This window comes from Trematomus bernacchii, unplaced genomic scaffold, assembly GCF_902827165.1.
Source record: "Trematomus bernacchii unplaced genomic scaffold, fTreBer1.1, whole genome shotgun sequence".
NCBI classification, from domain to species: domain Eukaryota; kingdom Metazoa; phylum Chordata; class Actinopteri; order Perciformes; family Nototheniidae; genus Trematomus; species Trematomus bernacchii.
The window spans coordinates 1,748,197-1,760,321 of NW_022987552.1; positions in this window are offsets into that span (position 1 = coordinate 1,748,197).

Here is a 12,125-nt window from a genome sequence, read left to right on the forward strand (position 1 = left end):
CAAGGACTCATACCTGCACCACTCAACCTGATAAATGTACCATATCGGTTAGAAAGTACACTAATAACTTCAGAATTGTTGTATTTCATAATGTTTTAGTGCAGCATACTGGAGGAAATGTGCTCGCTCTGCTCTTGGTACTGTGTGCTTCTGTTAGAAATGGAACGCTGTTAAAAATGCTGCTCATGTCTGAAGCAAGCTGAGATCCAGACAGTCTGAATCCCAAACACACACACACACACACACACACACACACACACACACACACACACACACACACACACACACACACACACACACACACACACACACACGGCCTCCAACGTCTTCCGACACACACACTTTTGGAGGCGTCACCGGTTTGTGTTTTAGCTTCAATAAATCATCACAAACCCTGTAAATAAAGACTTGTTTCTGGATCAGATTTGGAGGGAACATCTCCTGCTTTATTATCAGTGAGGGAAAGGAGACGGGGCTGATGGGAAATGCGGTCCTGATTTGACGATACAATGACAGGCAACATTTCAAAGTGCTCCTGCTGTATCTGTTGATTACAGGCAGCCAAAGGGAAGCCCTCTGAGAGCTGCCACAGGCCAATGAGCATCTGCATATTTCTGCATAAATTACTTTCTCTCGCTGCTTTTTTCACATCGTTTGCTTCGAGGGAAACGGAGCTTTCTCTGTGATTCAGTCCAAAGTTAATAGGAGGGAGCGTTTTACGTGGGTGTATCGTAATTGACTAATACAACCAAACGAATGCCAGGAGTTTTCAGTTTTTCCACACTGTTTTTTGTATGATTTATTTTGCGTTGTTGTGTCTGAACTGAAGCTTTGTTGAAAAACTCAATATATGAAAAGGAATCATCAACAAGCAAGAGTGCAGTTTCAGGATCTCAAAAGTAAAAATGTATTTGGTTAGATCTGCTGTACTCTGGGTGGCATGGCTTTAAGCATCCTTAAATAAAGTAAGGCAACCTGGGAGGCAAAACTCAGGGCAAAAGAGTTGACAAAAGGCTGAGTATTTTGCCCACAGTAATGTCTGCAGGCAGAAGAGTGCTTGATCTAAGTTTTTTTAAACAACTTTTCTAGTGTAGATTTTTGCAACTGGTCAATTAGACAACAATGTTTAAATAAGGCCGTAATTTGTTAAAATATAAAAAATTAATGATATGATGGTTTTATTGGTTTTCCTCTTAATTTCCTCAAAAAAATTCCTTTCAAGAAAAGTGTTTTCTCACTAAGTCATGTGATCTAATATGAATGTATACTTTTCTAACGAATAACTTATCTTTCAAACATGATCCTAGGTTTGCACCACATTAAAATACCTTTATTTGACATGATAATATGTGTTTAAAATGAGCAGCACGTTGCAAACAATGGGACTTTATCAGTGTCAAAGGTAAATGATCACGTTGCAATATGTCACATTTCTATTTAAAGTGGACCTATCATGCTATATTTGAATAATATAGTGTAGGACCATACCTATATAAGGCATATTTATACTTTTTTTTTTTCAAAATACCAAACAGATCATGCATTTTAGCCATGCCTCATTTTGCTCAATTTGAATTTTTTTAGCTCTGTTTTAGCAAGGGTTGATTCTGTGAGAACAGCACCACCTACAGGCCTGGCATATGTACTACAGCGTCTCCAGCGCTTTCGAACGGCAATGGCCGTGGCTGTCTCCTCCTGATTGGTGGAGTTGGCCCAATAGCCGTAGCGCCACCGTCCTGACGTCAGGACAGTGTTCAAATCTGGATCAGTTTTTATCAGATCCGTTGCAGCCCCTTTTTTAGAGATTTGGGTATGGAGGAAAATAGAGAGGGTTGTGTTTTCTGACACTTGGTGAGTTCCCTGGAACACCGGGGACACATATTCATATATAAAAGACGTACAAAAGTGCATTTTGCATGATAGGTCCCCTTTAAGTAAAAGTGGGCAGTGCTTACATGCTTCTCTGCAATTGTTTTTGTGGTTTTCTTGAAGTTTGATTGTTGATTTCTATCAAAAATATCAAAGTAAGTGCACCAAATATGTCGCATTAAACTTAAATACTGATTGAACAACAGAGGAGTTCAATTAAAGCATTTTGGGACGAAACATCCTGACCTTAACCCTCAAAATGAATATTTCTATTACGCAACTGTATAGTGTTTTTTTTAGTATTCCCAAGGTTATTTCTCCTAAAGCGCCTCCAGATCCATAAAGGACATAATACTCAATGAAGTTAACTTGTAAATATGTTTCAATGGCCGTTTAATTATAGAGGAATTCTTCCAGGGGCTTTGAATAACATTTAATGACAACACAGGAAATCCTAATGAGTCGTTTTATTGTTATGATATTGTTTCTCGTTCTTTTACAGCATCTGGTTTGATTTCCTCGAGTGAAACGCAGTCTGTCTGTCTCTCCGACGTATTAAATGTTAATCAGCCTCCTGCAGACTCGCTGCTTCTTCCTTTTCTGTTTCTTAATTCAGCTCCAAATGTTCTCCTCATTCTGTATGCAGAAATCAGCCTGAAGAAAAAACCCCAGTGAAACCCTGCAGAGAGACACGCCACGCTCCATAAATACACAGTAGATATTTTTAGAGTTTAGAAAAAAAGGCTTATCCTCTGGGGACACTGTCTACACATTTGATGGTAATTTGCCAACTGTTGATTATAATATTTCTTTGATATCAGTGGGAAACTTTGCAATGATGTTTGAAGGGTTAAGAGATCACTAAAATAATTGTGATTCATCCTCTAATGTCCACAGACCATTTATCGCCAATTTGGACGATTAAAGCGGCATTATTTTATGTTTTTTTGTCGCTTGGAAGCCGAGGAACTCCAACATACACCAAATGTAATGAAGTTTTATTAGGGTGGTGCAGTGATGAAATTTTTTTCAGGCTTACAACCAAAACAAGTTCATCAAATCCATTGACATATGACTTATTCCTGGGTTTTAGCACTCATTCCTGCACCACCATTGTTATGTCATTTTAAAGGGGCCCTATTACGCTGATGTTCAGGTGTATATCAGTATGTAGTGTCTCTACTTTAAAGAGTCCTCTCCTGATGATGTTCAGGTGTATATCAGTATGTAGTGTCTCTACTTTAAAGAGTCCTCTCCTGCTGATGTTCAGGTGTATATCAGTATGTAGTGTCTCTACTTTAAAGAGTCCTCTCCTGCTGATGTTCAGGTATATATCAGTATGTAGTGTCTCTACTTTAAAGAGTCCTCTCCTGCTGATGTTCAGGTGTATATCAGTATGTAGTGTCTCTACTTTAAAGAGTCCTCTCCTGCTGATGTTCAGGTGTATATCAGTATGTAGTGTCTCTACTTTAAAGAGTCCTCTCCTGCTGATGTTCAGGTGTATATCAGTATGTAGTGTCTCTACTTTAAAGAGTCCTCTCCTGCTGATGTTCAGGTGTATATCAGTATGTTGTGTCTCTACTTTAAAGAGTCCTCTCCTGCTGATGTTCAGGAGTATATCAGTATGTAGTGTCTCTACTTTAAAGAGTCCTCTCCTGCTGACGTTCAGGTGTATATCAGTATGTAGTGTCTCTACTTTAAAGAGTCCTCTCCTGCTGACGTTCAGGTGTATATCAGTATGTAGTGTCTCTACTTTAAAGAGTCCTCTCCTGCTGATGTTCAGGTGTATATCAGTATGTAGTGTCTCTACTTTAAAGAGTCCTCTCCTGCTGATGTTCAGGTGTATATCAGTATGTAGTGTCTCTTCATGTCTCCATGCTTTAATGTTCAAAAAGCTCTTTATTTGTCTCATACTGTCTGTGCTGCAGCACCTCTTTTCACCCTCTGTCTGAAACCAGAGCCCAGTCTGCTCTGATTGGTTAGCTGGCCGGCTCTGTTGTGATTGGTCAACCTCCTTAGAGATGTCCCGCCCCTTAGCCTATCACGTACAATGTGTTGGAGCGCTAGCCAATAGGAGCGCGAGTGTTACATATTGATGTCACCGTGTTCTAGAAGTAAACAAAGGAGTCCAATGGAAGCGTGTGGGAGAGAACAACAATAACAGAGACTTTCTACCTCCTTCAGGGTTTCAACATTTCTTCTTTCTACTCCACAGAGAAGTTCTCCTCCACTTCCTGGCTCTCTGATGGCGCCTCTGATTGGCCGTTCATCACTTCAATAGCTCTCTCTCTCTTCTCTCGGAGAGGAAGTGACCTACATAGCTGCTCGCCTCGGCTGTCGTTTGCATTTCAAGAGCAGATGAATAATTTACGAACACACGACTCCAAAATCTCCTCATCCGAACATCGAACGCACCGCAACATGACAGCCCTCAATAACGTTAGATAACTGTGTGTGTGATGAAGGAGAGCTTCACACTTCACTTGAGAAACTGCAGGTGAAACTTTCTATCTGGAGGGAAAGGAGAGGAGATTAAACGGAGGTAAAAGAAGAGTAATTGAAAGAGGAAACATAAGTGTGTGTTAAACTACATTTTGCCATTGCTTGCTGGCAGTTCAACATATTACGACCTATTTTGTTTAGTTAACTACTGGAACTAGTAGTTAGAAGTCTTTTTACAACCAACTCTTGAATCTTAAGTCTTCCTTTTAGTTGCTTAATGCTCATCTATTTCAACCAGCAAACTTCTAACTGTGTCTGTTTACTTTTTGCTTCTGAAAAAGTAGCATACAGATGTTTTTTTTGCAGATTAATCTCTAAAACAACACTTAAAGTGGACCTATCATGCTATATTTGAATAATATAGTGTAGGACCATACCTATATAAGGCATATTTATACTTTTTTTTTTCAAAATACCAAACAGATCATGCATTTTAGCCATGCCTCATTTTGCTCAATTTGACAATTTCTAGCTCTGTTTTAGCAAGGGCTGATTCAGTGAGAACAGCACCACCTACAGGCCTGGCATATGTACTACAGCGTCTCCAGCGCTTTCGAACGGCAATGGCCGTGGCTGTCTCCTCCTGATTGGTGGAGTTGGCCCAATAGCCGTAGCGCCACCGTCCTGACGTCAGGACAGTGTTCAAATCTGGATCAGTTTTTATCAGATCCGTTGCAGCCCCTTTTTTAGAGATTTGGGTATGGAGAAAAATAGAGAGGTTTGTGTTTTCTGACACTTGGTGAGTTCCCTGGAACACCGGGGACACATATTCATGTATAAAAGACGCACAAAAGTGCATTTTGCATGATAGGTCCCCTTTAAGTTGTGCAAAAAAATGGACTACAACTCATTAAAAAGCTGTATAAACGATGGGAGGAGCTGCAGATTCAGATGATAATACTCATTGCAACACATGTTCATGATAATATTATAAATCATAGCTGCTTTAAAGCGAGATGGTCCTCATTCATTCAAAGGGTTAACGATAGAATTTGGATTTATTTACCATTGTTAGGAGTTAGAGTCAAACGGGGCCCTCACAATGACAGAAATACAATAACGTGTGTGTGCATTTGTGTGTGTGTGTGTGTGTGTTTCTGGAAGCCTAAAGCTCCTGGCTGCACAGGATTAGCAGTCTTGCGTTTCAAACACAGACGGATGTCGGCTTGATTCTCTCTCTCTCTCTCTCTGCAGAAGCTAATAAGCTCCGCTGCTCTCCCTCCTGCAGTGAGCTGATTACAGCATTTATACCTCACACACCCCCGTCTGCCTCCCAAAACACCCATACACTCCCCCATAAAACCCACTGCGCTGTACCTCCATATATGAATATACCCTAGCAGACACCCCAGTGCACCATCACCACACGGAGCATCTAATGAGGGCTATTTCTGCTATTTAAATCATGCATTAATATGTCTCATTTATATTTTCTTTAGATTTTTGAGTACTTTGATAGAGAAGTTAATACATGTATTGTCTGTTTTTTCTTACATTGTTGTCCAAGAAACTTAAAATGAGCCACACTGGGTGATGTGAACACACACACTGTAGTTTATTTTATCCCACACACACACACACACTACTGCCACAAATACTGACTATAACACCAAAAGTGTATTAATCCGCTGCAAAAATAGTCCCCAACAAAAGCACTGTTTCCACACACTACCACCACTAGAGGTCACCGTCTTATATAATACAAAGCTGCAGGATTGAGTCCTAAAACCCGGGAATGAGTCAGCATTTTGGCACTTCCTGTCCCCTGGTCTGAAAGTCAATGGGTTTTTTAAATGTGTTTTTGGTTGTTAGCCTGAAATAAGGTCTGTGGTTAACACAAGCTGAAGAGATTTAAATTCTACGACATAAAATACGCCAGCAACCCACCTGGTGAATAAAAAAAAGGGAGTTGCTAACAATTGTCTAAATGAGACGACTAAACGTCATCACGCCCAACATTAGCCACCTTTAGCTTAGCGGTGGTGACGTGAAGTCATGTGACCGTGCTGTAGTTCCTTTATAGCCCAACATTAACCACCTTTAGCTTAGCGGTGGTGACGTGAAGTCATGTGACCGTGCTGTAGTTCCTTTATAGCCCAACATTAGCCTCCTTTAGCTTAGCGGTGGTGGCGTGAAGTCATGTGACCGTGCTGTAGTTCCTTTATAGCCCAACATTAGCCTCCTTTAGCTTAGCGGTGGTGACGTGAAGTCATGTGACCGTGCTGTAGTTCCTTTATAGCCCAACATTAGCCTCCTTGAGCTTAGCGGTGGTGACGTGAAGTCATGTGACCGTGCTGTAGTTCCTTTATAGCCCAACATTAGCCTCCTTTAGCTTAGCGGTGGTGACGTGAAGTCATGTGACCGTGCTGTAGTTCCTTTATAGCCCAACATTAGCCTCCTTTAGCTTAGCGGTGGTGACGTGAAGTCATGTGACCGTGCTGTAGTTCCTTTATAGCCCAATATTAGCCTCCTTGAGCTTAGCGGTGGTGACGTGAAGTCATGTGACCGTGCTGTAGTTCCTTTATCGCCTTCATGTGTTAATACTAGTATTTTAAACTTCATATTCATCATGATTCGTAACAGATTATGAATGTGATTAACGCGGATTGACAGCACTTCTCTTAACATTTCTATATGTTTTTATATGTTTTCTAGCTATTGTGTTATTATATATAATATGTGTTCCCTGTACAGCACTTTGGTCAACTGAGGTTGTTTTTAGTTTGCTATATAAATAAATAAAGATTGAGATTGAGATTGAATAAAACTTGTAAACACATGTTATTGAATACACTCACTTCTTCCGCTATGTTTCTGCGTCTGGAAAGATTCACGAGGGCAAAGTGCAGCGCTTCCCGCCCATGCATTTGGAAGAACGGGGGGGTTGCTATTCGACGGCCATCTTTACGTCTTTATCTCCCTCCCAGTCGCCCCCCCGCAGGCCAGGCTCAGCCCCGCTGTAATTGACTTTCTCCCACTGAGGCTCGGGGCTGAAAAACCCATTACACACTGCTGCACACCTACACACACACTGCAGACACACACACTTCTGCACACCTACACAAACACTTCTGCACACCTACACACACACTGCAGACACACACACTTCTGCACACCTACACACACACTTCTGCACACCTACACACACACTGCAGCAGACATACAGAGGTCTGCATCCATACAGCGTGTGTGTGTACAGATCTGAATAACCAGCGTGCATCAGTGTGAGGATGACGGATTTGTGCGTGTGTGTGAAAAGGTGTGAATGCTTTCTGAAGACGATCACAGTACACATCTTTTATTGTCAGAGTGATGTGAAGAAGAGGACAAGGTCACCTTCCTTTATCACGTGTCGTAAAGTCTGGTGGAAAAGTTTTTGTCAGTAGTCATGAACTAAGGTCGGGTTAAAAAGACATTAAAAGGGAGTACATATATACGTTATTGTACATCTACATAGTTCATATCGCACAGAAGTTATATTAGTCTCCACTCCACAATGTTTTAAATGTTGTTCTAAAGTTTATAGGATAAATGCTGCAGACATACAGCGTGTGTGTGTACAGGTCTGAAGCGTGCATCAGTGTGAGGATGACGGATTCGTGCGTGTGTGTGAAAAGGTGTGAAAGCTTTCTGATCACAGTACACATCTTTTATGGTCAGAGTGATGTGAAGAGGAGGAGGAGGAGGAGGAGGAGGAAGAAGAGGACAAGGTCACCTTCCTTTATCACGGGTCGTAAAGTCTGTGGAAAAGTTTTTAGTCAGAGAGTCAATAATCTTGCACTAAGTACACTCCCTAAGATACTGAAGAGACTGTTATTTAGTATATATTGATTGTTGTGTTTTATCTAAATGTGTGCATATGTGTAAATGTGTCTGTTGATATATAGGATTTACATATTTATACATATTTGTATATTTGTATTCGGGATTGTTGGAAACGTTATTTCGATCTCTCTGTCTGTACAAACACACAGAAACATGACATTAAAGTTGACTTTTTGACTTTGATAGTCACAAACTAAGGCCGTGTTGAAAAGATATACAAAGGGAGTCAATTTACTTTATTGTTGGACATCCACATACTGTAGTATATATCGCACAGAAGTTATAATGAATGAGGACCGTCTCTTTAAAGCAACTATCATTTATAATATTATCATGAAAATGTGTTCTGAATCTGCAGCTCCTCACAGAGTTTATGCAGATCCTTTTATCAATCAATCAATCAATGTTTATTTATATAGCCCAATATCACAAATGTTACATTTGTCTCAGTGGACTTCACAGTTTGTACAGAATATCAGTATGACAATACGACACCCTCTGTCCTTAGACCCTCACATCGTACAAGGAAACACTTCCAGAGAAACCCCAGAGTTTAAAGGAACATGGGAGAAACCTCTGGGAGAGCAACAGAGGAGGGATCCCTCTCCCAGGACGGACAGACGTGCAATAGATGCCGTGTGTAAATCGAAAAGATAATACATTTACAACATAGGTAAACCGAATGTTTGGAAATGCATGTGTCTATAATAAGAAGATGAATCCACGAGGATATCCATCCAGGACTAATGATCCAGGACCACAGCAGCAGGATCAGCCACGACTCCGGATCCCGGCGTAGATAGACACCAAACAGAAATTTGGGGAAGCTGGGTTATTGGGAACATGAGAGTACACAGGTACAGACAGAGAGAAGGAAGAAGTGAGGTGTCCCCCGACAGTCTAAGCCTATAGCAGCAAAACTAGGGGCTGAATCTAATCAGACCTAACTATAAGCTTAAGGAAGGTCTTAAGCGCACTCTTAAAAACAGATAGGGGTCTGCCGCCCGAACACAAAATGGAAGCTGGTTCCACAAATGTGGAGCTTGATAAGAAAAGGCTCTGGCTCCCATTGTACTTTTAGAGACTCTAGGAACAACCTACAACCCTGCGTTCTTGGAACAAAACCATCTGTACGCTTCCTTTTCAGCAGCAAGAAGAAAACAGACACAGTTAGAGATGAGCTGGTTGAAATAGATGAGCATTAAGCAACCTAAAGGAAGATTTAAGATTCAAGATTTGGTTGTTAAAAGACTTTAAGTGTCACAGTCTGCTCCCTCACTCACCTATTTTCTGCATTAGCATTTCTCAGTTACCTTAGTCACCTGGTAGTCACACCCTGTTTCTCTCTCTCACTCTGTTAAGCTGGCTACACACCAACCCGATTTTGGGAGTCAGAGGCAGTCGGGCATTCGCGGCGCCCTACTCAGGTTGGTGTGTCCCGCACCGTCGTCTCTTTACGGCACCTTTTCACACCTCCCGACTTTCTCTGGTCAGAGGAAGTCGGCCCAAGCAATCACTCTGATTGGCTGTTCACACTACCGCTGCCTGCTGGTAAGGACAGTTATTGCCACTCGTCGACTGAAGTATTTGCGGTGTGTTCGTAGGCGGGCGGCGTAGCGGGCGGCGTAGCGGGCGGCGTAGCCGACGCAGGCGACATAGCTGGCGTAAAAGTCGGGACGCCTTCGGTTCGCGTTCTTTGGTCTCAGGTGGGTGTGTAGCGGCCATTACACCCATCAGCTCCACTAGTATATAGGCTCCCTTCACTCTCACCTCAGTGCCAGATCGTACTTCGCAGCATGCAGTTCTTTCCAGCATTACCTTCCAGATTGCTCTCCCGGTTTCAACCCTGTCTGTCCCTGACCAGCCTGCCTCGCCTGCTCCCTGACCCTGCCTGTACCCGGACTATTCTGCCTCGCCTGCTCCCTGACCCTGCCTGTACCCGGACTATTCTGCCTCGCCTGCTCCCTGACCCTGCCTGTACCCGGACTATTCTGCCTCGCCTGCTCCCTGACCCTGCCTGTACCCGGACTATTCTGCTTCGCCTGCTCCCTGACCCTGCCTGTACCTGCGTTTCCCGTCTTGCCTACTCCTGGATCCCTCGCCTGTCCCCGACCGGCCCTTTGCCTACTGTCTGCCGGTTTGTCTTACACCAGAACTTTTCTGTGGAAACAAGTTTCAATAAAGCTGGTTACCGACTTTCCCTGGTCTCCCGTGTGTTGCATTTTGGTTCTCAGCTCGTTCGTGACATTAAGGACATTGAATTTAACTGATACAAAAATGAGGCTTAGATTTTGTTTGTAGTTCCAGTCTCAACTCTGAATCCCTCTTTTACAACAGGAGATAGATGTTGTGTATACAGAATAACTATAATATACAAGGTTTATTTATAAAGCACCTTTCAACACAAGGCAATTTCAAAGTGCTTTACAATTTTTTTTAAACACTAAGAGCATTAAGAGAAAGTGCAATGGAAACCTCTGCATATTTTCTGTAAATAAAAGTCGCCGGTTCAAGTCCCCGAACAGACCTAAATATGGAGTGTGGACTGCTACTTGGAGAGGTCCCAGTTCACCTCCTGCCCTGCCGTGGTGCTCTTGAGCAAGGCACCGGACACCCCCCTTCCCCCCTCACTCCCATTGCTCCCCGGGCGCTGTACAATAGCTGCCCACTGCTCCTAGTACTAGACTCCTGGTGCTAGGATGGGTTAAAAGCAGAGGACACATTTCACTGTGTGCTGTGTGCTCTGCATGTGAGACCATTACAGAGGGGTTCATCCCTCCCATTCTTCTATTACTAAACAACACATTTATTTTTGGTAAATTGTTCTTAGTTTTATAATACATATTTTATTGTCTTTCTAAGGCTTTCTTTATTCTTTGTTTGCTTTTATCCTCTTTTTACTTTACTGTTTTATATCTCACACAATTTTGTTTTTATTTCACATCTTCTTGACACATTTGAACAACTTAATTGCTTAGTGTAGTTTCCACTTTTACCACTATGTGTCGCCAACATGGAAAATGTTCAAACCCTACATTCATTGGCTTTTTAAAAGAGTTTGCATTTTCTGCAAAAGTATAATCAGACAACATCTTTCTGCTATAATAAAAAATGAAAACACATGTAATTAACTTGTTTAAGCTTAAAACACTGAACATTGAACTTCAACACTTTTTTATACAAAATTAAAAAAGAAGATGGAAATATCACTTTTCTGCTAAAATAATGTGGATAAGAACATGTTAACATTTAGGCTCTAATGAAATGTAAATAACATGGAGATTACACTTTGCGCTACATTTGAAATTAAAATGAACATAGAAATCACACTTTTCTGCTTTAATAAATCAGAAATAAGAAATCCTATATATGTCTTGGAAAACACAGCAAGAAATACACAAACATGAAAATTAAACGTTTCTCCAAAGATAAAATATAAATAACAAAGAAATAATATATTTTTGCTTTAACAAAGACGAAAAGAAAGACAAGTTTCCTGAAAGATTCTGAAGAAATATCCCTAATTTCACATCTTATACTTAGGTCTTTAGCAGAGGTGGAAGAAGTACTCTGATCTGTACTTGAGTAAAAGTAGAAGTACTCAGATCTTGTCCTTGAGTAAAAGTATAAGTACTCAGATCTTGTTCTTGAGTAAAAGTAGAAGTACTCAGATCTTGTACTTGAGTAAAAGTAGAAGTACTCTGATCTTGTACTTGAGTAAAAGTATAAGTACTCAGATCTTGTACTTGAGTAAAAGTAGAAGTACTCAGATCTTGTACTTGAGTAAAAGTAGAAGTACTCAGATCTTGTCCTTGAGTAAAAGTATAAGTACTCAGATCTTGTTCTTGAGTAAAAGTAGAAGTACTCAGATCTTGTACTTGAGTAAAAGTAGAAGTACTCTGATCTTGTACTTGAGTAAAAGTATAAGT